Raw genomic sequence first — 26477 nt, forward strand, 5'->3', positions numbered from 1 at the left:
CCAGTCCCATCCCGTGCTCCCGTGGGGTTGAAATTTAGCATTTTGGTATCTAGCAGTTATTTACTTTTTTCCCCCTGCCTGTTGGCATTCTGTTTGCTAATAAACTGTTATTTTTTCACTCAAATCTACTTGGATCTCATTCCTTATTAGCTGGGATTAATTGGAATAAAAGGAGAGGCTACCTATTTCAGAGTGCTCACCTCTTTAAATTGTCTCAAATCAAGACACACAAACTCTCTTGCTTTCCATTTGGAAGACAGTATTCCCAGGATATATGCTGATAAGGAAATACTGTTGCACAGACACATCTTCTAGGGAAAGGAAGACAGAATAAGGTACAGTAGAGCTTTCTGGTATTACTTCAGGGAATAGATTAACAGGGTGATGACTAAAATATTTAGTCTCCCTGGAGTTTTAACTTCAAACTGAAGCCAGACACAAACCAATCTTTCATCTTAAAAGTGGAGAAATTGCATCTCCTGCTGTTTGTCAATGTGGAATTTCCACCTAGACCAAAGGGTGAAGCCTGTTCCATTCCCTGTGGACATTAAAGAACTTTAGTCCAGTATGAGATACAGGTGCCCACTTAATTTCCTGCCTCTGCTGACAAGTCTTGCCAGCACAGGAAAAACAGGGGGGTTGTGCACAACTTAAAGGATATTTTGCCCACCCATAAGATCTCTGTAAATCAGATTGCAGAGCTATGTAGGGAAGCCTGCTGTGCTACCAACCGTGGCAGGTGACAAGAGAAGCATTTGTCACCAATAATGTTCACATGGTACCTTGCAGAAATACCATTGAATTCACTCAGAATAGAACCGAGAACATTAAATTCTGCTGTGTTCCAGCTTTATTATTCAGTACACTACTAAGCATTCTGCACCAAGCGAAGTTTCTAGATTGATTTAAGATACAGCCACAAGCAATAATCAAGTTATGAGGGTGTAAAACATAAGAGAATGACAGCAATGCCTGCACTGAGAAGGAAAATAATTACGCCCTCAAGGCCAAACTAAGGTGGAAAGTGTCTTCAGGCATGGAGTCACATAACTCTCAATATTTACCTCAAAAGCCTGTACCCCTCATCAGGATGAAATAATGTTTACTTACTATCAGCTAGCTTTTATTACATGCAAATATTATTTTCAAAAATCATCTTGAATTCACTTGTATCACTAAGTAGCCCTAAGAGTTCTTAAATCAAGGAGCAGCAAGTACTCTTGCAGGAGAGCAACCAAACTCGAAGTCCTACAGCAGACAAATAGGCTTTCTTTACAAAGACAAAACCAAATATTTTGAGTTACCTCCCTCTTTTTTATCTTTAGTTATTCCCCCACTCGCAAAGCATAAAACCCTTACAATTAGCAATTTCCCAGTAATTGCAGACAAGAGCAAATGATTTTATCTGATGAGAAAAAAATAAAAGCCTTGTTTCATTTTCCCTAAAATCCAGCTGAATGCTTTGGAACAATCCTAGAAAGACCATGCTTTCACTGTACCACACAGAAGCTTAATTTCAGAGTTAGATTGGTAAAATTAAGACATCAACTCTGGATTATCACATAAGGAAATCTGATTTGAAATACAATTCTTTAAAGAAATGTTCTTTTGCATTTCATAATGTCTTATCAAATTATAAATGTATTGTGAGAATAGTCATACATCCCAAATTAAGTATTCAGCTGCATGAAACAAATGCTAGGATTCACAGAGCAGCTTTTCCTTTCTCCCAGCCAATAAATCAATACAGGTGGCTGAGGTGCAATTGAAAACTTATATATGTTAAAAACCTTACTATCTAGAAGAAAACCTAAATCCTGGTGTATTGAAGAAGAAATTTCTCAGAGGGGAGAAAGATTTTTTTTTTCAGCTGATGCTTTTCTAACCATCTGCATGACTGAGTTACAGCTATTTTTGCTATACACAGCTCCCAGTGAAAACAGACAACTGCTTTACAAAAGCCCTTAGAAAAGGCCAGGCTTGTAACTGATAGCACAGACCAAGACTGTTATCATCTCTCCTGTGATACTCAGTTCTCATTAGTTCCAATCACAGGTAACAAATGTGGAATTCAGTTCTCTACCTTCTCCATTCACAAAACTCGAGGAGCATTTCAAGGGAACTTCTGGGAGATGAAAGACATGGAATAAAAATATTCAGTCATTATGAAAAAAGTGGCAAGGTAAAGGAGGAGAGGGAGGATGGCAGCAGGAAGCTTGCATCTCCAACATCAGCCTGTGGGGAGGACAACAGTGAAAGAAGCCCAACTTTTACCCTTCCTTCTAAGTTGTCAGAAAGTAGAAACAAATGAACTCACTATACTGGCTTGAAGATAATAATGTATCATTTAGGATATAGAAGATGAATGCAGCCTGGAGCTTCCTCAAAGTCTCATTAGCCCACAGACCCTTGCAGGAAGGTCTGAGCAGAATCGTATCTCAAAAAGAGCTGCTGCTTCTTTGGGGAATCTGTCAGATGAACACTGTTAGCTATTTCAGCATCAGTTTAAGAAGATATAAGGGAAAAGAAGTTCTATCATGCAAGCAGTGCCATCAAGATAAGACCATCTGTCCTGGTGTGATGAACTTGTTTAGTCAGCCTTGGTCAAGTGAAACTGGGAGCAAACTAAAAATATTCAAAACCAAATTACTATCCTCAGTCAGCTGAAAACTGTACAAGTAGGTAACATGCAGTAGTGGCAGCATGCCCAAGCAGCAGGGACAAGGCTATGGTCCATGAGTGCTTGCCAACATCAGTCAGAGTGCTAAGGGAACACATGCTTCCCATTACTCCAAGAGACACAGGATACATTAGAGAGCATCCTGCTCCCAGAACTATGAGCACAAAGCACTTATGAGCAAGGCTAACAAGGCAGCAGGGGCAAAACACTTCTTCTTAATACCTCTCTTTAGCTGCTGTATTTAAATGCATTCCAATTGATTGCAAGCTACAGCAGCATTTGAAACATTATTTCTTCTTTGTTTCTACACACCTTAATATGCCTATTTTTTTCCCTACATGCGTAAGAATCTGAATCAGATAAAATGCAGAACACTAACTTCAGCATTAACAGCCAAATACATGCCTGTTCCTCTGACATCCATTTGTGACTGAGTTTATTGAAAAATTATGATTTGGTAGAATCAATTCTAGGACTTGAACATAAGGAAACAAGCTCATAACAGCTGAGCAAAGGAGTTCTCTTCTTAGCTGCCTCTACTGCTACTTCCAGCAGCCAACATTCCCAGGAATGATGATGGAAGGTGCACTGATGGTTGGAACAGATATCACCCACACCTCCTGCATTGTATCAGAAAAAAACTAAAGAGAATCAAATCTTCAGAGACACAAAGACATAGATGTCTAAACACCTGACCTCACAGATGCATGGACTCCAAATCTATACCCAAGAAGACAGGAAATATTACAACTACACTCAGGAGATAAGCCAGAGTTAACAAGCATTCCAATGCTCCTGAGACATGCCGTGATCAAAGCCTTGACTTGGTTCTACACTCCACAACTTAGATGTATCTTCATAGGTGACTGAAAAGAGTAAAGTAACTGTAAAGATTCATTTTATACCATTTTAGTTTACAAAAATATTCAATGCTTCAGCAGAGTACATTTCATTAACAGTTTTCAGGCATCTGATAAGAATCCTTGCTATAATTAGAGCTGCCAAATGGCAACATAGGACTCTGTGATAGGGAGGAGAACATAATTGGGGATGGCAATGAAGAACAGACATGAAACATGACCAAAAAATTGAAATAAAGGAAGCCTCACAGAGGCACAAAGTCCTGGTGTATATGGTGTATAATGACTTTTTCTCCTGGTAATTACTGCTTGGCAAGTGCCAGTCACATATGCAGTCCCTGGTTTAGTAGGTGCTGTTTCAGTTTTCAGTAGTATTACTTTAAAAGCCAATATATATCATACACAGGAAAACAACTGTTTCTTCAAACAGTCTCTTTCCCTCAAGATATCAATTCTGCATTAGTTGCACCAAAAATTTTTTATTCCTTCACTGCAGGCACACTATAACTACCACTTTCCAAATTCTACAGTTCTTGTCAGTTAATAGCCCAAACCTTCTTTCTATCAAATTACCTGGACAAAGGAAAGAATCCAAAGAGCTCTATGCAGCAATGAATGGAAAGTACAAGCCTCATGAAACTGCTGGAACAGCTTACAACCTTCAGAGCTTGCAGAAACTTCAGCCACATCTGAAGATTCAAGCTGAAAATAAAGTATATTTAAACCTCTTTAGCAGTCTTCCAGATTATTCAGATCTGGCCTCAGATCTGTTTACCCTGGTTAAAAAAGTACACTAAGATAAAGCTTTTGAAAGTCTGTACTGATTCCCTGCTTTCATGTGTCTCTGTTCTGGAAGCTGTACTTTCCTGACTGTGATCTATCAGCTACTTTCAGGACTGCTACCACCTATGTCACAAAGATAAAAAAGTTTCTAAAAGAGCATTGTTATTGTGTTATTGAGGACAACACTTAATAACTATTTGCTGTCAGAGTCTTTAATTCATTTACTTTACCAGAGCTGCTTGGCATTCTATACCTTCCTGCATGCTAATTTGGAACCTAAATTCTTTCGAGGTGTATCTCATTACTATACAAAATAAGCAGCTCACTACTCCATCACAATTACTCAAGTTCATCCTCCTCTTCTATTATCTTCAGTGAAAAACCAACAGAGAACGTGATTTTTTCTGGCTTGTATTGCGCCAACAGTACAACAAGGGAACCAAGAATGGGCCGTAGAAGAGTCCTGAGAAACTGCAAGAGCCACAAGCCCCTGAAGTTTTATAGAGTTCTTGTCTATTTCTACTAGACTCCTTGAAAAAAATCTCATCAACACCCTTGTTTTAATATACAACTGTAACTTTACTTAAAGTATCAATTCTTCACTAGATTTTGATTTACAGCAATTTGAGTTATGCCTAAGACATATGTTCTTTAAATGCTAGGAAGACTATCTAAAAATAAAAAATGTTGTTTGCATTATAAATACAAAAAACATATAGTAGTATCTGAGGATCTCTTTTTCCCTAATGTTCAGCAAATGTACTATGGATGCTTTTACTTTTTGCAGGTCTTTTTAGTTAAGGAAACCCATAGGTTTGTTCCTATAATGCTCTCAAGGAACAGGTTCCTGATGAAGGTCTTACAGAGAAAATCAAGAAAAGCATCAATACCTCATCAGGACACACACCCTCTCCACTCAGACAGAGATTTGAGGATGAGAACAGAGCTGGATCCCAGATTGTTGGGCAGCAGCACCCACCACAGGGACAGGCAGTTCTAGGGGTGTATCACAGCTCCCCAAGATGCCAGCGGCCACCCGTGTGCATCCGGCTGGGGGCTTCTGAAAGGTCTGATATGCTGCCATGCCAAATCCACAAGACATGGGATTTTCTTGGATCTCATGTAGTGCCACTGTGTCTTTTAATATGCAGTTCTGGATTTCTGTTTGTGTGGCTGTTTTTAAAGTCACCTAATACCTAGTTTTAAAGTCACCTAATACCTAGTTTTAAAGTCACCTAATACCTAGTCACCTAAGTTTGGCTCTTCACAAGCCAAACTGTCCCAGAATGAGGAAAGAACCTCCTCAACTAAAGAGATTAATACTACCCAAACCAGTACTCTCCACAAACATTTGATAAGTTTTTTTTTTTAATGAAATTGCATAATTTTCCTTTATCATCTGCAGTCAGATATAACCAGCAAGTATATGATAAAGATACTTTTTAGAGATATAACTGACTCCTCCATAACATATCCAATGGGCAGTTTTATGCATATATCTGCTATAAATCTAGAGATTTCTTATGGTTCTTTCACCAGTAAGTTCAGAAGAAGGAAAAAAATATGGTTTAAGGTTGGAGGTTTTTTTTCTGATTTGGACACTACTGAATCTTGCTCTCATTTGAAAGTAGATTACTTTCTACTTTACTTACTTAAATTTAAAACTGGAAACAGATGCATTCATTAGCATTTTACCACCTTCCAACTAGGAAAAAAAAACATTATTTGAAGTTGGGGGAAACAAGGTCAAGTGCAAAGAAAACCACCAAGTATGTTCATTTACAAATACATGTGACACCATCATAGCACTAAAGACACCTATAATAGTACAGCCCCCATAAAGACTATTATCCTCACTGCAGACCCTCCTCTGGATGATTAAGATCCAGATTCTTGTGAAGTCAGCATGAATCTTATTTGTGTACTTCAGTAGATATTAATTTTTTTTCATTTTATTCACGCAGCCATTTTAGAAACTAAAAGAGAGCTTTTCCGTTCTAGGATTCAGTCACCTTAGTTTGGTTTCCCATACGTGTTTGTGTTCCCCAGTTGGAAGAGCTGCTGCTGTGTAAATAAGTGAGACAGCAATCACAGCTAGAGAAACAACCTCAAGCTTCCCCATTCTATTTCTCCCCACTGAGAAAATATTTGTTCCATTATTCATGAAGAAATTTCATTTTCTGGATTCTTTTAAAATTCCTAAATATGTACTTTGCTTTTCTTCCTGATTATCATCACTTGCACACATAAAATTTATAAACTGAAAGAAAAACATAAAGTGAAAGTCCTCTTTTTATTCCTGTCTGGCAAGGATCAGCAGAGTTGTGAGTTAAACAGCATCCTGTAAGTAGGTCTTGCCTGTCTTTGTTTAAATACTTTTACTTGGATGCTCACAAGAGACAGGTATTCCTTGGACTTCAAGTAGTCTCAGCTTTTATGTATCTTCACTGGCTGCCTCACAGACAGAAGAGGAGAGGAAAATAATGTTTCTCAGAGGTGGGAGACACCAGCTACTACTTGCATGCTAAGTTGTTCCTTCTTTTGCTGTAAAAAATTGGTATTCATGTATGGAAGCATTTACCATCTACTCCTTCAATTTACCATGCAGACTCTTAGTATTCAGTTCTTACCTTCTCTATGCTCTGTTCCAGCTTTTTTTATCTCCTTAATTTTGCAGGCCCTCATCTTCCAACATCCACATTTTCAAGAGCAGGCTGTTTCCCAGGGGATCCAGAAAAACATCTCTCATGTTCTTGAGCCCAGGCCAGAACTGCAGGGCTAAAATACTTGCAATATATGCCACATCCCTGATCATTTGCCCTCCATAGAAAGGAGGTTGAGCTAATTAAAGAAAGTAATAGTCAGGTGGAGGATAAGCCGACCAAAGGCCTAGGTGAGCACTCCCCTTTCCATGCTTTTCGTCAGTAACTCTGTGGATGAAATAAAACTGGCCATTGAAAAAACCCAGAAATACCCTCCCTGATGCAAGGACAGGCTTCCTGCCGCACAGGGTGTGCTCACAGGGCTGGGGAAAGAAAATCACAAAAATATCTGAGCTAATCACATGTGAATGGTCACAGTTTTATATTTAATTGCCTGTATCACCTCATGAAATAACTACTACCAACTGCTGGAAAATCTGGGACAAGCTAGGGCACTAGATTTTAGGGAAGGTGAGAAACATCTCTTATCATTAACCTACCAAGGGAAAGGGAATAAGCGGAGACTTTGCTGATGAGAGAGCCAATGGTCAGGAATATACCTTAGCGATGCTGGCACTCACATGTGTTGAGAGGAGGAAGGGCTGCTTGATTTGTGTTGGCCAGAGAAACCTCACATGGAAAGCAGTTTTCATCCCCTCCACTTAATCAGGGCTTCACTCGTTCTACAATAACTGTCCCAACTCACACTTGAGAAACCACATCATTCTGAGCCTCAGGTGAGAGAGCAGTTAGTTTCTGAATTTCTGCTATCCAGTGTTTGACTCTGTAAAATTTATGTTTTTATGGGATTTCTTTTCAGCGTACATAAAGGGCTTAAAGCTGAAAAGCAAAATTTTCCAAACTACACATTATCAGCACAAAAAAAAATAGAACTCTTTGGGTTATCATAAGTTCCAATAACAAATGAAAACAATATTTTGGGAGTTGTCAACACTTCACTGTAGAGCTGAATAATTGCAAATATGTGAGGAAGGGAAGATAGTATTTCCAGATGACCGAAGAGAAGGTGGTAAGAGGAAAGAGTCAGCAACTTCAAGCAAGGGCAAGAAAAGAATACTTACCACTGTCATCTAATTAGCTCACAGAGGAAATCAGTAATAAATTCCACATAACAGTGCAAGCTGGAAGCACAGAGAGGTGATTTGATAGGATGATGGCAAATCAGAGTACTTCCCAGCTGGTGACATACTTTCTTACTAAAAAGCCATGTATCTAAGTAGAGCTTTTTTCTTTCCTATTGTGTATTTCCCACTGAGAAACTGCTGTGCATTTACAGATTGATGGCCACAGAGACCTTCTGTGCTCTGAGCAGCTAAGTCTCAGTTAAATGTTGCTGGACCCTGCAGTGTACTTCTACTTTAAACATACAATATTCTCTTTGGAGCTCAGCTAAAATGCTTCTCCATCTTTATTGAATATGGCAATCCCTTAACTGTGACTAAAGCCAGGATATTTGTCATGCCAAGAAAACATAATTTTCCTTCTGTGGTACATCCATAGATATGTTTCTTCTTTGTCCACATACTTTTCTATTGCAGAACTATGTCTTTACTTGGATTTCCCTAAGGGTCAGCACCTAACATGACCTGTTATAGGGGTTTAGGGGTTTCAAGAGTTTACAATGACCTTGTTCCCCTCTTGTTTTGCTGAAGAAGGAACCAGGTGATCCCAGGGAAGCCCTGGTCTACAAGATAATAACATCTCTGCACTTTCTGAAACTAGAAGAAACATTTCTCTACATGGTATGAGAACTCTTCTCCTCATGACTTAATAGTACAGTGGCCTTAGTGCATAATATTACAGTATATAAATCCAAGGGAATATGCTACTCAATCACACTCACTTATATTTAGGGCTCTCCTTAAATATCAAAGCAGCATTACAACTGTGTGTATTGTCAGTGTAGACAAAGGTGAAATGTTCATACTGGTGAGAAGGGCAAGATTAAAAAGCCATACCAGTCAAGTGGAAAGGATGGAGAAGGGGAAATTAGGGCATGGAAGCAACAGAGGGAAAAAACACCAAACCAGCCCAGAGTATATTAGGTATGATCTCAAAAAAGCAATGGCAGTGGGAGGTGGAAGGAAGTTAAGAGGGAGATGCAGAAGGTTGAAAGTGAGATGAGAGGCATAGGCACTTGGACAGTGGAGACTGCCTGTTAAGATGCAGAGAGGAAAGAATCTATGAGCTGTCTTTGGAGTATCTGTGAGAAAAAATTCAGAGCTCAGGGGAAATGGAAAGATAGCACCAGGATGTATCACTTATATCCAGGTGTATTCACATGAAAAAGATAAGGAAAATTTATGGGATTTCATGGATTGAACTTCTCAAAAAGATCCTACAATGTCAATGGATTCCCTTCTTGCCATGAATTTGATGTGATTCCTGACTGAGAAGGCTTTGCTACCCAGTCAGTGTGTTATAGTAGAATAAATGCTCATTTCTGCAGGTTTACATGCCAAAAGGAAATTTCAGCCTCAACCCCCAGAAAGTCAGTGGCACTAAAAAGTCGCCAGTTCATGCTGTGTGATTTGAAGGAGAAGAACCATCTGACAGACTTCAGCAAAGGCACCATGTCAACGACAACAGAAATTCCTCTTTATAATATAAAGAAATACAGAGCCATGACTGCAGCATGGGGTTTTCCACTGATAAATTAAGTATATGTAATAAAGTATTTCTTTAGGAAGCCTGCTTGGGAAATTGTGTGTATATTTAACATAGTGGAGAAAGCATTTAGAAGTAGTTCAGCCTTGCAAAGATATTGCCCTTCGGAAAGCAAGGTCAGCAAGAGCCTGAGTTATCCACCACAAAACAACCCATCTGCCTTTATAAACCTGACAGCAGCCTGGTTTTGTTCTCCTCTTGAGAGCGCAGGAGAGGTGCAATGATTTAACATGCAGTCAGTTTTATTAGTTCCTGGAAGGCTGGTAGTGCTGTAACTCCCTTTTGTAGAAATGTTTAAAATGCCCAGTGACTCCAAATGGCTTTGCTAGTCGTGCCACCCCTGCATGGTATGAAAGAGCACATTCTTCCCATTGACTTCCAGACATTGCAATAGCATTTGTTTTTGAGCTACTCAGGGTCACAACCTGTGTGTAACCTATTGAAAAACATTTTTGTCAATCACCTTTTGATGTGTTTCCTGCTTTTAACCTTTAAGTATTAAATATTCATATTATGAAATGTTCTGCATGCCAGTCCTTTAGCATTTTTTCTTGAAGAAGAATGAGCTTAAAAAATTTAAAATCCCCTAAGAAAAACTTAAGGTTATAATTTCAGCTTACCAGCACCACTCGTACAAGAAAAATGCTACAGCTAATACAACATGTGCAAGTGCACATTATAAGGAAAGCTGCTTATCATATTAGCAGTTTATGCACATGTGCCTGCATATTTTATGTAGATATGTCCCTTCTCACAAGGGGATTATTCCATATTATAAAATGCACAGAAAATACCTTAGCAAACGGGTTGCCATTTGTTGATGTAAATAAATTTATCTGCACTCAAAGTGCCCTAATTTCCTTTTTTTTTTTTTTTTTTGGCGTGGGAAGAGGGGTGGAGAATAATAGCAAAGAAATTATTGAACTTCTCATATAATTTTTATTTATGACATGTTTTGAGATCTTTATATGGAAGATATCTAAAAGAAACAGCCCCACATTCCCTGTTAAAGTTAATGGTTATTTCAGAGCAAATCCTTTGCCATAAACTTGTCTATTTACTCCCAATTATAGAACAGTAAGAATAGTAGGAGACATAAAATACGCCATAATCTTCTTCAGGTGAGTGAAATTGAATTACCCTGGAACAAACAATGATAAATACATGTTCACCCCCAATATTGCAAATGTCTTTAAGATGCTGTGTTGCATATAAGTAAAACCTTATAAAGGGAAGACCTTGTAAAATCATGGCTCAGGTTTGCTACTTCAGCTAAGCAGAAAAGGACTATGGGAAAGTGACTCAGCTGAATTAGAAAAACAAATTATATAACCATTACATGTTCATATTGTGGTGTATGGTGGTTGGTCGGACTATGTTTGTTATGAATTAAAACTATGTAGCTGATAACCGGCTAACTGCTTTAAAAGGTCTGGTTTTTGAATAAAGCATCTCTCCTTTGCACCTGCCTGGGGACTCTACCTCTCTTCAGACCATCACCTCACAATGCTGTATTTATCCAAAGCCTTTTTCTCAACACTTTATCAATGTGACTCCTTCAGCATGACTAATGGCAGGCAGCCTTGGTCTCTTAATCTGTCATTTTCATTCCTTAGCAGCGATGGAACAGTGCTTGTTGTTTCCTTTTAGTGCATGCATAGGCATCAAACACTTCATGCAGGATAACATGTTTTAACAGCCTTATAGGGCTGAACAAGTCAGCCAATCTAAAGAGCTTCAGCCTTTAAAGTAATTTTGGAGCCACCATGAGGTTGCCAGAAATAGAGACAAATAGAGGATAATGGAAATGCATTCCATGATGGGATTAAATGAACTGTGGGCCAACAAACACTTGTTGGATTAGGAAATTTGGTTCTTGCAAGGTCAGCAGATAGTTTGGAGCTGAAAATAAATGCTAAATTGCAAATGCTGTCTTGGCAGCAGGCAGAGGCAGACAGGGTAGCACTACTGAGGGTGCTGCTGATACAGGAGTCAGTGCTCAGCGAGGCGGCTTTAGGGACACATCTCCCTCCATGCAGGGGCTCAGCCTGTGCAGCAAGTGCTGGATGCACTGGTCAGCAGCTCACAGAGGGCAAAAAATTATTTATACCCTTACACTCTTCTCTTACATTTGCCAGAATCCAAGATAAGCATTTAAAATTTTCCCATCCAGGCATTTAAAATTCAAGAGTGATCCCAGAACAGAGTATTACGGCGTACAAAGATGTAACAACGGGTTACTGAATACTTTTCAGCATAGCAGAAGGTGATGTGAGCTTCCTTGTGGTACCTGTGTCCCCAGTAGAAGGGACACAGGGTGAGAATATACCAACAACTGACTTTGATTATAAAGGAACAGGTAACATTTACTAGCCGCTGGGGATGCACTTTGTTATCACTGAGCTCTAAAGAGTAATTCTGAGGTTATTTCAGCCGTTCCATGGAAGTAGGGCAAGCTGTCTCAGTTTTGTCATGGGGCAGGAGCATTTCTGCCTGATAATTGCCATGAAGCTGCTGCCAGGTAGGAACTAACCTCTTGCTTTTGGCAGCAGCATCCCTCAGGTTGTGCAGTGCTGCAGCCTGTCCTCATGCCAAGGTTCTGTACTATGAGGACTGCTTGCTGATGAAGGCAGTCCTCAGACCTCTCCTCTTCCTCCCCACGAGGGTGAATTTGCAACTGTCCAATGTCCAGCTCATTATTTTAATCTGCTATAGCTCTTTTGCATCATGTGATGGGTGCAGAAACTGCTGCAAGTGCTCTGGAGAGGTTTTGTTCCTTTTGAGCTGTTTTCTTAGAGCTGTGCAGTTCTGTCACACACATGCAGCATTACTGTTTTGCACAGCCAGAGCCCACACACTGCTAAAGGGAGTCTGACAGAGCTGTGGCCATACATTTAAACTCAGCCCTGAGCATGGCACAGAGAACATAGTAAGTAGCTGTGCAGAGAGTAGGGAACATGTCATACTAAGGTCTGTGTCGATGACAGACACACAACTAATCAAAAAGTAAAAATAGGAAGTTGTACACTGAGCAAAAACTCCTTTGATGAAGTCAAGCAGCATATAATATCAGCTGATCATCAAAACCCTCCAAAAGACAAAAAGAAAAATCTTTACATGTGATCTGCTGAGGATGCCACCAATATTAACTTCTCTACAGCTACAATCATGAGCATGGCCAACACTCCCTTGAACCATGCTAAAGCAAGTTCTCTGTTCATCTGTAAGAAAACATTAACTGACTATCTCCAGTATTTACTGATCTATCACAGCTCATGCATATTTGTCAGGACACATAACAGTCTTTTTTGACATACCATCCACTGCTACTGTGTATATTAAAAGCCACCACTCAGTCCACATCAATAATATTGCCAAAACCCCAAACAATCTCTCTTATGCTGGAATAGGGTATAACAAATGAAGAAAATTACCCCCACATGAAAATTGGACTATGGCACAAGGTAATGGGGATATAGGTCTAGAAAAGCAACCAGCTGCCTGACTGCAGCATACAGCAGTAGTCTGCTCAGTGTATCTAGAGGGCACAAAAAAAGGAGTAAGGGAGGAGTGGAGAAAGGGAACACCAGTCTGCAGTCCTGGCTGCTTCTGGAGCATGATAGCAACTGGGTCATAAAGAAGATGCAGACATGCTTCAGCAACCACTGAAAGGAGCAGCAAAGACATATCTGCGAGGTCCAGGTGGCCTCCAGACATCTGACTAGGATGGCAGTGAGGAGGAGAGATACCCACTAGTCCCACGTGAAAAATGCTGCCTTTCACACTCCAGGCAAGAGACTGGAAATTACTTTGGGTGGGAAGGAGAGGCTCAGGATCGACCTGACACCAAAAGCAGAGAGGAAATTATGAAAATAGTGACAGCCAGTGGCTCAAGTAGAGCTTTAAATACTCCTGATCATGGATTTTTCCTGTGATTTTCAGAATCAGATTCCAACATGCATTTCTATTAGCATACTCTTACTTTGCATTAAGAGCTTAGTAAATACCAATTTATAGCTGAAGAGCACAATTACAGGTTATGAAATAGGGCTTATATGCCCTTCTCAAGATTCTTTCCAATGCATTTCCATTTTAAATTATATACCCATTTTAGAGAACTCCCTTTTAAAGAGCAAGCCCATCTTAAAGTTTTTTTTAATATTTTGCCAACATGCCTTTGTAGTTCAGGACAGCAGCAGTGCCATTTCACTTAATTTTTCCTCTTACTTTGACTTTTATTTTGTATTTTCTCCTGTTAGTGAAAACAATGTGTCTCGGTTTAGAGACAAGTTTAGGAGAAAATGCTCTGGAATGAGTGTTTCCTCTAAAGAAAAAGGGCTTCAGCAATCCAATTTCTGCCAATGAGAAAATGAAAACCAGTGGGTGAAAGTACAAAAAACCAGCTGTTAATTGACCAACAAAGTGCCTGTATTTTTTTCCTGTACGGGAAAAAAAATTAATAGATGCTAGATATTGAACCACCAGAACCTTACCTACCCCCACCCCACACCCACACTCCCACAGCAGAACAAAAAAAAAAAAAAAAAAAAACGTAATACCAGGGAAAGAAACAATTTGGCTGGCCATGTGGTGGGGGAACAAAATGGCACTGGCTTTTTGTCTCAGGGAAGGGAAAAGTTCACACAACAGCTTGAGCAAAACAGATGGGAACCTGCTGAACTTCTAGTGTTGGTCTCCCCCTCACAGCAGATGAAGCTGGTAAATTTTGGTGCCCTTTGTCTTGGTTCAGCTTTTCCAAAGGTCTGGGGCCAGGCAGAGTGGTTCCTGTGGCTCCCACAGGTCCCAGCCATGGTCTCCCAGTGATTGTCTGACCTCAGACCAAAACCAAGCCAAGCAGTTCAAGAAAAAAACAAAGGCTGCTGAAGGATTGCTGCTGCACTCTCTTCAGGCCTGGGAAAGGGGGAGAAAAGAAGCTTCTTCGTTAAGCCAACAAGAAACCAAGCTGTCTGAGCAACAAAGCAACACTGATATGCACCATGCTGAGCGCGCCAGGAGACCGGCCTTGAACAAAACCCGCACAGGAGCTCCAAGGCTTCCGCCACTGCTCCAGACCCACCACAAAGCTCCAGCAGCCACTTCTGGGCATAAAGCAGATGATTAGGGAATAGAGCATCATCATAAAATCACCTCGAGGTACAAGATATAGTTTAGGAGGCAAGTTAGAGTACTGGTGCACCACCCCTCACCCCAGCCCTAACCTCACCCTAAGCAGCCCCCCTAACAACAGCTTTTTCCCTTTTCACTCCTAACAACAGCAGCACAACACAGTAACCCTAACATCAAAGACCACACTGGAACTCTCCAGGTGGGACAAGACAGCAATCCTAACACCAAGATAATGACAGAACCCTCAGAGGACAACAAGACCCACTGCAAAAAGGTAGGGATGACATCTGTGAGCTAGAGAGCAAGAGGCAAAGTTTGGAGACTGAGCATGTTTTTTTGAGTTTTTTTCCAGGACTTTTAACGATATTTAGGGAATTTTTGAAGGTTTTTTAGGACTTTTCTGGGATTTTTTAGGGTATTGTTGGGGTTTTTTCAAAGATATTTTAGGATTCTTTAGCATATTTTGAAGATTGTGGTCAGGGTCAGAGGAAACACCGTGTGAAAAGGCAAAGTTTTAGGACTGCAGTGGAATGCTTTAGTAAGGGGCCAGTGGTGGCACAGTGGGTTAGGTCCCATGCTGCCGGTCTGAAGGTTGTAAGTTTTAGACCCTGCTAAGTTGTTGTGGTTAGGGTTAGAGTTAGATGCTCTCAGTTTTGGTCTGGGAGAAATTCTACACAGAAAAACTCACCCCCTGAGTTTCCTGATGCCAGTTTGCTAAGATTGTGTAGTGATGTTGGGTTTTCTTTATATGGCCAGACTACGAGACAACAGCCCGGTGAGAGCAGGAACTTGCCAGATGGTGAGGTGGCCTAATTTTGTGAATCCTACAATGATTCTCATCCCCAGATGTCCGAGATAAGTTGAGGGTTACGACCCAAAGAAGGAAGGAAAGCAGGGTGCAGGGTTGCGATTTGAGAGGAGAGGTTCTTGAGCCAGTTTTGGAGAAAGGGATGCCCAAAAAACTGTCCCCTTAGACCACATCAATGGAAAGTATCACTTTTGATCACACTGCTGACAAGCACAGGACAGAGCAGCAACATGTGGCCCTGAGTGGGTGCCTGTCACCTGAAATTTCGAACGGTGCAGGATGCAACCCAGATGCAACATGCCACCACTGGAATATGGGTTGTCTTCACAGTCCCAAGACATCCTGAAAACTGACATCAGGAACCTAAGGTGGAAAGATTTGTTTAACAAGGAAAAAGGCTGTGTTTCTGCCCAGGGTCCTCTGCCATGAGAAAGCAGCGACCACCAAAAAATAAGAAAGAAAAAGGATATGTCCCTGACCAAACCTGCCACCACCTGGAACACACGCTACCCTGACAGTCCCAAGCGCATCATGAAAATTGACGTCACGAACATGCAGTGGCGAGTTTAGTTTCACAGGGTAAAGGGCGAGTCTTGGTGCAAGGGGTCTGTGCCCCAGAGTGGGCGGCCATCGCAGGAAATTCCGGAGGACGTAACATATGTCCCAGACAGAAACCTGCAAACACCTCAAACCTGTGCTGTCCTGACAGTCCCAAGGGAACCCTACAAACTGACATCAGGAAGCAGGGCTGGCCACTTTTCTTTCCCAGGGAAAAGGGACGGTCTTTGTCTCAGGGGTCTATGGCCCTGAGCGGGCAGATGACTCCAAAAAATCCAAACAACCAAGGATGTGTCCCATACCCAAGATGCCCGCACCTCAAACCTGTGCTGCCCTGACACTCCCAAAGGAACCCCACAAACTGACATCAGGAACCTGGGCTGGCCACTTTTATTCCCCAGGGAAAAGGGCCGGTCTTTGTCTCCAGGGGCCACTGGCCCTGAGTAGGACATCGCTGCTAAAAAATCCGAACAATCGAGGATGTGTCCCAGATCCAACCTACCCCTACCTCAAACCTGTGCTGCCCTGACAGTCCCAAGGGAAGCCTCCAAACTGACATTAGGAACCTGGGCTGGCCACTTTTCTGTCCCAGGGAAAAGGGACGGTCTTTGTCTCCAGGGGCCTGTGGCCCTGAGTGGCCAGCCGCCTCCAAAAATCTAAAATAGCGAGGATATATCCCAGACCCAAGCTGCCCCCACCTCAAACCTGTGCTGCCCTGACAGTCCCAAGCGAACCCTACAAACTGATATCAGGAACCTGGGCTGGCCACTTTTCCTACCCAGGGAAAAAGGCCGCTTTTTTTCTTCATTATCTTTGGCCCTGAGCCGCCGGCCAACTCCAAAAAATCAAAACAATCAAGGATGTGTCCAACACCCAAGCTGCCCCCACCTCAAACCCGTGCTGCCCTGACAGTCCCAAGGGAATCCTACAAACTCACATCAGGAACCTAGGCTGGCCACTTTTCTTTCCCAGAGAAAAGGGCCAGAATTTTCTTAAAGGCGCTGTGACCCTGAGTGGCCAGACACCTCCAAAAAATCAAAACGATCAAGGATGTGTCCCAGACCCAACCTGCCCCCACCTCAAACCTGTGCTGCCATAACAGTCCTAAGGGAAACCCACACACTGACATCAGGAACCTCGGTCGGCAAGTTTTCTTTCCCAAGGAAAAAGGCCAGTATTTGTCTCCAGGGACCCATGGCCCTCACTGGCCCGCCACCTCCAAAAACTCAAAACAACCAAAGATGTGTCCCAGACCCAAGCTGCCCCCACCTCAAACCTGTCCTGCCCTGACAGTCCCAAGGTGTAGGAGGAGGGGTTGGGGAAGGCAGTCTAGGGTTGCCATGGAAAACAGCAGTTGTATGAGTTCTCCACCCCCTTTTGTAAGAGAATTGTACCCTCCCCCTGTCCTGTCAGTTATTGTTCAAGTCTGCCCCTTAGCCTAGAATCTTCTCTGTTCCACGTTTTCCCTTTGGTTCTTCCACCAAGAACACTCCTTTCCCTTTTTCCCACTGGTTAATGTTATATTTCCCCTCCCTTTAGCCTTTTCCCGACTGTACCCTCGAATGCTAAACCCTCCTACCCCTACGTAGTAAAAGAATCCTCACCCCGCCCTTCGGGGCTCTCGGAATCTGCCTCCCTTCTGCTTCGTTGTCTCCCTGTCTGCCCCTTCTGCGACCCTTCAATAAACGAGCAGGATTTCAGCAGCCCGAGTGTCCCTCCCGTTCTTCTGGTGGACCCTCAGATGTACCAGCTATCCGAGCTTCGTGCCGAGTGGCTAAAAGCCCTCACGGCTCGGCACCAAGGGAACCCTAAAAACTGTCATCAGGAACCTGGGCTGGCCACTTTTCTTTCCCAGGGAAAAGGGACAGTCTTTGTCTCCAAGGGCCTGTGCCCCTAAGTGGTTGGACACCTCCAAAAATCCGAAGAAACAAGGATGTGTCGCAGACCCAAGCAGCCCCTACCTCAAACCTGTGCTGCCCTGACAGTCCCAAGGGAAGCCTAAAAACTGACATCAGGAACCTGGGCTGGCCACTTTTCTTCCCCAGGGAAAAGGGCTGGTCTTTGGGATCAGTGGCCTGTGCGCCTAAGCGGCCGACCACCTCCAAAAATCCGAATAAACAAGGATGCGTCGCCGACCCAACCTGCCCCCACCTCAAACCTGTGCTGCCCTCAGAGTCCCAAGGGAACCCTACAAACTGACATCAGGAACCTGAGCTGGCCACTTTTCTTCCCCAGAGAAAAATGCTGATCATTGTCTCCAGGGGCTGGCGGCCCTGAGCAGCCGGACACCTCTAAAAAACCAAACAATCTAGGATGTGTAGCAGACACAAGCTGCCCCCACCTCAAACCTGTGCTGCCCTGACTGTCCCAAGGGAACCCTACAAACTGACATCAGGAACCTGGGCTGTCCACTTTTCTTCCCCAGGAAAAAATGCTAATCGTTGACTCCAGGGGCCAATGGCCCTGAGTGGCCGGACACCTCCAAAAATCCAAGCATTGAGGATGTGTCCCAGACCCAAGTTTCCCCCAACTCAAACCTGTGCTGCCCTGACAGTCCCAAGGGAACCCTACAAACTGACATCAGGAACCTGGGCTGGCCACTTCTCTTTCCCAGGGAAAAGGGCTGATCTTTGTCTCCAGGGGCCACTGGCCCTGAATGGCTGGTCGCCTCCAAAAAGTCCAAATAAACAAGGGTGTATCGCAGACCCAAGCTCTCCCCACCTCAAACCTGTGCTGCCCTGCCAGTCCCAAGGGAACCCTACAAACTGACATCAGGAACCTGGGCTGCTGAGTTTGCTTTCACAACGTTGGTATCTCTCGTTTGTGACCAGGGCCCAGCACTCCCCCTGGGGCGTCAGGCCCCGAGTGTCCTTTTGCCTCCTCCATTTTGAAACCGCGCAGGATTTTTCCGAGACCCCATCTGCCACCCCCAAATACTCAGGGGATTTTTTTTTTTCCAAATGCCTTTTAGAAATGGACTGTACAAAACTTGGCGCTTGATTTTTTTCTGTGTTGGATTTCTCCTCGAGAAAGCTGCCAGCATGTAGCCCTTACCACAACCACTTTGCTGGGCCCAGAAATCACGACCTTCAGACCAGCAGCATGGGACCCTGCCCACTGCCCCTCCACTGGCACCTTTCCAAAGCATTGCACTACATTCCAGTAATACTCTGCATTTCCAGCGGGCAGCCCGTCTGACCCTTATCCTGACCCTAAAAATGCACTAAGGAATTCTAAAACAGCCCTTAGGAAGGTGTAACAATACCCTAAAAGATACCAGAAAAGTCCTAAAAAGCCTTCCAAAATCCCCTACATATTCCTAATAGTCCTGCAAAAACACTCAAGGAAACCTGCTCAGCCTCCAAACCCTTCCTGTTGCTCTCCAGCCCACAGATGTCATCCCTACCTTTTTGCAGTGGGTCCCGTTGTCCTCTGAGGGTTCTGTCGTTGTCCTGGTGTGAGGGTCACTGCCTTGTCCCAGCGGGAGCGTTCCGGTGTGCTCTCGCTGTTAGGGTTGCTGTGTGGTGCTGCTGCTGGCAGGGCTGAAAAGGGAAAGGCTGTTGTTAGGGGGGCTGCTTAGGCTGAGGTTAGGGCTGGGGGGAGAGGTGGTGCTCCTGTACCCTAACTTGCCTCCTAAGCTGTACCCTGTAGCCCTGATCTCCACTGCACTGTCCAGCCCTCAAGCCCTTGTCCTTTACCCCTCAACTCTCCCTCTGCCCCCCAGCCCTCAGGCTCTGTGTGTCACCCTCGAGCCCCCCCTTTGCCCCTCAAGCCCCCTCTCAGCTGCCCCTCAGCTCCTGTGCGTCACCCTTAATCCCTCTCCTTTGCCCCTCAGCCCCCAGCTTCTGTGTGTCATGCTCCAGCTGCCCCTGCCCCCCTCAGCATCTCTCTGTCACCCACTGTCCCTCTCCCTGTGCCTCCCTCAGCTCCCAGCCTGTCACCCTCAAGCCCCCACAATGCCCCTCAAGCTGCCCCTCAGCCACTAAAAAGACCCTAAAAAAACTACTAAAATTCCCTAAAAAACCCTAATCTTCAAAATGTCCTAAAAGCCCCACAAAAACCTAATAATAGCCTCAGAATACCCTTAAAATACCATAAAAATACTCTACTTAAAAAAAAAAACCCTAAAACACACCTAAAAATCCTCAAAGAACCTTTAAAAAAATCCCTAAATATTCCTAAAAGAGCTCTAAAAATACCCCAAAAATCCTTAAAATGCCCTGATAAGACCCTAAAAAACCTAAAAGTTCCCTCAAAAAACATAAAAATACTCTAGTCCTAAGAGTCCTCCACATACCCTCAATAGTCCTGAAAAAGCCCTAAAAATTTTAAATAGCCCTAAAAAGGCCCCAAGAACACCCCAGAATAAAAAGCCTAAAAATTCTAATTAGTACTAAGAAAGCCCTTAAAATACCCTAAAACATCTTTTAAAAGGTCTGAAAAAGTCCTAAAAGTATCATAAATATTCCCAGAAAATTCCTAAAAAGATCCTAAAAAAAAAAAAAAAAACCCTAAAATATCTTTTAAAAGCCCTAAAATAAAACCCTAAAATGTGCTCAGTCCCCAGCCCCTACCAGTCACTCTCTAGCCAGCAAACATCATCCCTACCTTTTCATTAGGGTCACAGCCTGCAGCTGCTGGGAGGGTTCTGGGGCTGGCCCAGCACTAGGGTCACTGCCTGCAGCTGCTGTTGAGGAACACTGGTGTTCTAGGGGTGTGTTTAGGGTGAGATTAGGGTTGGGGTGAGGGCTGCTGCTGTACCCTAACCCTTCCTGGTACCCTGTGTCCTGTCCTTTGTACCCCTAACCCTCAGGGTCAGCTCTCCACCTGTCAAGTCCCCCCCTCTTTGCCCCTCAGCCCGCAATGTCTGTGTGTCACCCCAAGCCCCCCGACACTGTCCTGTGGCCCCCTAACCTCCACTGTGCACTTTCCACCCGGGCAGGGGTGGTTTTAAGGGTGAGGTTAAGGGTGCTGTGAGGGCTGGTTCACCTGTCACCCTCAGGCACCCCCCACTTTGTCCCTCAGGACAGCCCCTGCCTCTCAGCCTCCTTGTGTCACCCTCAGGTTCCCACCGCAGCCTCTCAGCGTCTCCGTGCCACCCTGGAGCCCCCCTTTTTACTCCTAAAGACCCCTTCTGCCTCTCAGCTGCCCCCATGTTCTGTGTCTCTGCCCCCTCCCCTCAGCCCCAGGTGCCCCAGGTGACACCGCGCAGCCCACAGACGCCGTCCCTGCCTGTTCTATTTGGGTGTTGTCCTGATGCAAGAGATGCACTATCCCCACGAGTTCAGGCTCCCACGTGCGGCTGCAGGAAGTAACACGTGGGCGGTGGGAGGAGTGAGGGATGGGGCAGGGGCAGGATGGAGACAGGTGAAGGGTGGAGAGAGGGTGGGGAAGGGGTGGGCTGGAAGTACAAGTACGGGTGAGGGGTGGAGACAGGGAAAGAGCAGAAGAGGGTTGAGGGAAGGAGGTGAGGGTAGGAGGGAGCACTCCATATCTCCCATACACAATAAAATTCTGGCTGCCAGGCCAATACCAAACACCTGCTGCAAACTGACATCAGGAACCTGGGGTGGTGAGTTTCCTTTCACAGGGAAAAGAACTGGTGTTTTTGTTCAGGGGCCTCTGGCCCTGAGTGGGCAGACGACTGCAAAAATTCTGGGCAGCAAAGGACCTATCCTAGACCCAACCTGTCACCACCTGGAACTTCTGCTGTCCTGACAGTCCCAAGCGCCTCCTGCAAACTTACATCAGGGACCTGGGGTAGTGACTTTTGTTTCACAAGGGAAAGGGCCTGCATTCATGTTCAGGGGTCTGTGTCCCTGACTGGGCAGCTGCCTCCTGAAATTCTGAACAGTGAAGGACATAATGCACACCCGAGCAGCCACCACCTGGAACTTGAGCTGCCTTGACAGACCCATGTGCATCCTGGAACCTGGGCTGGTGACATTTGTTTCACAGGGAAAAGGGCCAGTGTTGGTGTTCAAGGACCTGTGGTCCTGAGTGGGCGGCCACCTCCTGGAATACTGCATGGTGCAGGATGCCTCCCTGACCCCAGCTGCCAGCATCACCAACTCAGGCTGCTTTCACAGTGCCAAGCTCCTCCTGCAAACTGACATCAGGAACCTGGGCTGGTGAGTTTTGTTTGACAGGGAAACAAAACTCACTTACAGGGCCGGTGTAATTGTTCAGGGGCCTGTGGCCCTGACTGGCGGCCGCATCCTGAAATTCCACATGGTGCAGGATGCCTCCCAGATCCAAGATGCCATATGTTAAGCTGTCTTTTTATCTGTATTATTGCTCCTATTCCATTGTTTCTTGTGATTCAGAGGAGCACTGGCTTTGTATCCCAGTGCCACATGAGGCATTTCAGCAGCCCCTATGTCCCCAGCACTTTCACTGTGTTCATTCTGCTGGAAGGTGGGAATTGTCTTCTCATCTGTGGGTTCTGAGGGAGAAGGGAAGGTGGACAGAAAATGCCATACACAGGTACAATATCCCAGAAATTACATACCTAAGACAATACTAAGAAAGTCATAATGGGAAGTACATTATACTTGTCCCTTCCACTGGTATCCTCCTGAACCTGAATGCTGCAATTTCATATTTCTGACAGTCAGTCTTCCCTTTGTTCCTACAGATTACTTTTTAGTCTCTATATTAACTCTCTCTCCCTCTCATGGCATGCTTTTCCACAGCTCATACAATCCATGCCTTAACAGCAAGCTGGTACAAAACATAAAACTCCTCATACAATACAAGAAAGAACTGCATCTCTCTCCACTCCAACAAAGTCAGGACAGCTGAAATTCCTAACAAACCGTAAAAATTACATGTCATACTTACTAAATTATTTCTACATCATTACTCCTTCCCTTAATGCCCCTTTCAAGTCAATGAGACCTGAGGACACAGCAGTTTGTAGAAACTGCTTTTGTTTTGTAAGATGCAGAATACATCTGTTCAACATGTAAGACGTCAGCACAATTTTATTGTGCTCAGGTTCAGTGACTTAATGGACTTAAAAGTGGAGTGGATCAATTAGGAAAGCTTGTGCCCAAGTGGACCATGCTCCTTTCTGGAGGTCTGGATCAGAGGAAAAGGCTTGCTGCTCTGACCTGCCCACAGCCATTTAGGTGGAATAGAAAATTGACAAAAGCAAGGTACAAAGCCTTCATTCCCTGTTCCACACAGAGATTGCAGGTGACTCCTGATCCTCAATTAAAACCACATGGACAATTCAGATCAGGGTCTTTTCCTCTCCATAAGCTCAACAATGTAAGCTGTTTTATCCCAGCCTCTTGCTAAAAATCTGTCAAGAATTTCCTGACAACTTAATTTGTTTGTGTTCAACCCTTTGAAGTTTCATTCAACTACTTTATTGGCCTTCTATGAACAATTTAACTATTTTTTTCAGTGATAATAAATGAGAAGAAAGAAGCAGGTAAACAAATAGAAATACACAGTCATTTCCACAATTATTTTTGGGGGAAAAAATGTAACCATGTCAGTTAAAGACTAAAAAATAAAAGACTAAAAAATAAAAGAGCAATTGCACTTAACATTAATGCAATCTTTACTGTAGAAAAGCTAATCCAAAATGCTATGGAAAGAATGGAATCAGTAAGGCTGGAAAAGATGTCTAAGATTGAGTCCAACCATTAACCCAGCACTGGCATCTTGCAAGAGATATCATTTTGTATTGGGAATTCACATAGTGGGGAAACAAACATGAGAGAAAACATTTTTCATCTCCTCATGTCACAAAATTAGTTTTTTCCTAACTTACTGTTATCATCACTATCAGTGTAGTTAGTAGCTGCCATGTTCAAGTAATGCTATCCCTGCAAAATTAACATTTTTAGAATAGAAATATTCCTGCAATGTAATTTTCTACTAAGACACTAAACCTGGCATAAACAAAAAATAAAAAAGTTCTTCTCAATGATTTTATCTGCCATATCAAAAGGCAGGTGTTCATAAAATGCAATGAAAGCTATTTAAATTCATCCAATTATACAGTACTTCAGTTAGATAAAATGAGGCAATAATACCTTTCATTATCAAAACTATGGTGACAATTTCAGCTGGATGAATATAAATGCATTATAATTATCTAGCAAATGTTTAGTATGTTCTTCATTACTTCTCATTGTAAGTAAAGTTGCCCTTCTGCCTCAAACAGCTTGCCAAGAGCACATTTCTAAAGATACAGGATGATGCTGCCTAAGCAGTAAGATTTTCTTCACTTTCCTAGTAAAAAGTATGTGTCAGTGAAGTTTCTCATTTGAGTGGAAAACCTTGAAGTACAGATCAGCAGCAAAAGACATTTCTCCTAGCCCAAGCTGGAAGTGCTACTCCAGCCTGCCTTCAGAGAGAGTCTTCAGTGTCAGGGAAGTGAATGGATATGCTTTCTGCTCCTAAAAAATCTTTATTTTAAAAAGTGTCAGCTAGACCTGACAAGAATGATAGAAGGATGCTTCTGAAAACCTTATTGTAGGATGCGTCAGCTTGTGACAAGGTGCCAAAAGTTTCACTGGACAGAAAAAAGAACGGTCTTCCTTTCCCTACCACTTCTACCCCAGATTTTAGGCACAGAAAGACTTTCTGGCTTTCCTGAGAGCTTCTAATTAGGGGATAAAGAGCCTGAAACCCAGTTTCAGTGAACATTTATCCACTTGGACAGAAGGTCACTTTACAATGAGATTTTCCCTTAGATCAGTGAGAGGGAGGAACTGAGGAGAGAGAATAGCACGTTCAGAGGCACTCTCAGAAAGACTTTACAACCAGGCACTACAGGACTCCTGTAAAGGCTGACAGACTCTCTATTATTTATGTAAATCCTTTGTACTTCTTACACAGCAAAGACACTAAAATTGCCTTATCCAGCTAGTTGGTAAAATATTTATAACACATTCCTAATGTAGTACTTGGAATCCAGGTATATGCTAAGTAAAGTCTGTGGCAGGCCCCTTTGGCTTGGTGCTAAGGCTGTCTTCATACTGTACACAGATTATTTTGGTTAGCAAAAATGTTGACATAGTAGCTGCCCACTCCTTTGAAACCCTGGGAAATACAAGCTAAGCTCAAAGACATTTGGATTTAATCCTTCAGCTGGGGACTGTGACATTCAGGGACAAGATCCAGGCTCTCTGGTTTAAGAGGTAAAAATCTTGAATGAGCTAGCAAATACTGACCATTTCTTTTTTGTCTGAGATTTCAAAAAATAATTCTCAGACAAAAAAGAAGGCAAGGAGAAAGCCTTCCCTATTCCTGCCATGCCTTCCAATGCCACTCATGCTGGGGTATCTTGTTCTTAACTCTCACAGCACTTGGAATGTGTGAGAAAATCCTTATTTCCCACATCTCTCTGTATGCTCAAGGTGAGCAAGGTTGCTCAGTTCTCACAAGGTACTGAGAGGGAATAGAAGAGCGATGCCTGACCCCACATGCTGATGTAAAAGTGACAAAGGGCCACCCCTGCACCTGCAGCTCTCAGCACCCAAAGGAACAGCTACATGTTGGGAAGATTTTGGTTTGTCTGAAAAGGAAGGAGAACTTGAACCTGCAGCTCTATAGAAAATTTCTCTGATATTTAAATAGAAAAACCAATCTATGTTTAAAAAACACACTTCTATAGTACTTTTAAATGATTTTTCATACCATGAAATTTCAAGAACTTATTAAAAGGCTGAAAGTCTGGTTAATCCAGACAAATGACTCAGAAACTCCCAGGCATTTGAGGTTCACCCAGATCACTGCAATCTAAATACCAGTATGATATTAATGTGAAAGGGATTATAGAGAGATTCTTTTCTACAGAGAGGATTTTTATTATCTATTTCTATAGAGTCTGAGACAATTAGGATCCCATCTGTTTATTAACATTCATCACCACATGGGCAGATTGTTCTTTCAAGTGTCTTCAAGAACTGCCATCAAAACTAGTATTTCTGAACACAATCTCCTAGTTCCTCATGCCATGTGTTCAAAGGATGATCAATGGAAAGGAATTTCCTATTCAGAAAAAGAGTGGGTTTGGGAAAAAACCCTGGGATATACCTCTCATGAGTACTGATTAGAATCCCATTCACAAGCTCTTTAGTGTTATCCCACACAGCACAACAGGCTCAGGGTATTTTGTTACCAGCCAGCGTGGGAAACTTTAAAAGAGTCATTTTCCAATTATGCCGTGCCTGAAGTGTTCAGCTCACTATAGGAAGTCCAGAGCCACCAGCTACCAGTTGTGATTAGCATACTATAATGGCATTTAG

This window comes from Vidua chalybeata, chromosome 8, assembly GCF_026979565.1.
Source record: "Vidua chalybeata isolate OUT-0048 chromosome 8, bVidCha1 merged haplotype, whole genome shotgun sequence".
NCBI lineage: Eukaryota > Metazoa > Chordata > Aves > Passeriformes > Viduidae > Vidua > Vidua chalybeata.